Source organism: Phalaenopsis equestris, unplaced genomic scaffold (assembly GCF_001263595.1).
Source record: "Phalaenopsis equestris unplaced genomic scaffold, ASM126359v1 Scaffold000188, whole genome shotgun sequence".
Lineage (NCBI taxonomy): Eukaryota > Viridiplantae > Streptophyta > Magnoliopsida > Asparagales > Orchidaceae > Phalaenopsis > Phalaenopsis equestris.
The window spans coordinates 228,630-229,348 of record NW_018164630.1 but is presented as its reverse complement, the minus strand read 5'-3'; positions in this window follow the sequence as shown (position 1 = coordinate 229,348).

Here is a 719-nt window from a genome sequence, read left to right as displayed (position 1 = left end):
GATGCCAATGCTTTATTGCAACTTTTCACAGAGAGACGTGCTGAGGATAGCATGTTTGAGTGGGACTTCGAAATTGATGAGAATGGTAGGCTAAAGAGTTTTTTTTGGTGTGACGGCACTTCCAGGCATGATTACGATTGCTTTGGTGATGTTATCATTTTTGATACGAGCTACAGATTAAATAGATATAACTTATGTTGTGCTCCTTTTGTTGGTGTTAACCACAATTGGCAAAATGTTCTCTTTGGCGTTGGTTTTTTGTCAGATGAGACGACAGAGTCTTTCAAATGGCTTTTCAAAACCTTTCTCTGTATCATGGGCGACAATCATCCAATTACAATATATAATGATCAAGACCAAGCAATGGGAAAAGCAATAGAACAAATCTTGTCAGATACACGACATAGATTATGTCAATGGCACATATATAAGAAGTTGCCCACAAAGGTTCACTGCGGGTTAGCGAATAAAATAGTAGCTAATCTTTTTTATAAGTGCATGAGCAAATGCAAGTCTGAAGAGGAATTTGATAACTCGTGGGAGATGATGATTGAGAGTTGTAATCTACAAGACAACGTTTGGTTAGATGAGATGTACAACATCAGAGATAAGTGGGCTACAGCCTTTAATAAGGATGTATTCGGAATGGGAATTTTATCCACCCAGAGAAGTGAATCAACGAATAATATTTGTCATGGTGTTGCTAAGCCCACAAGTTC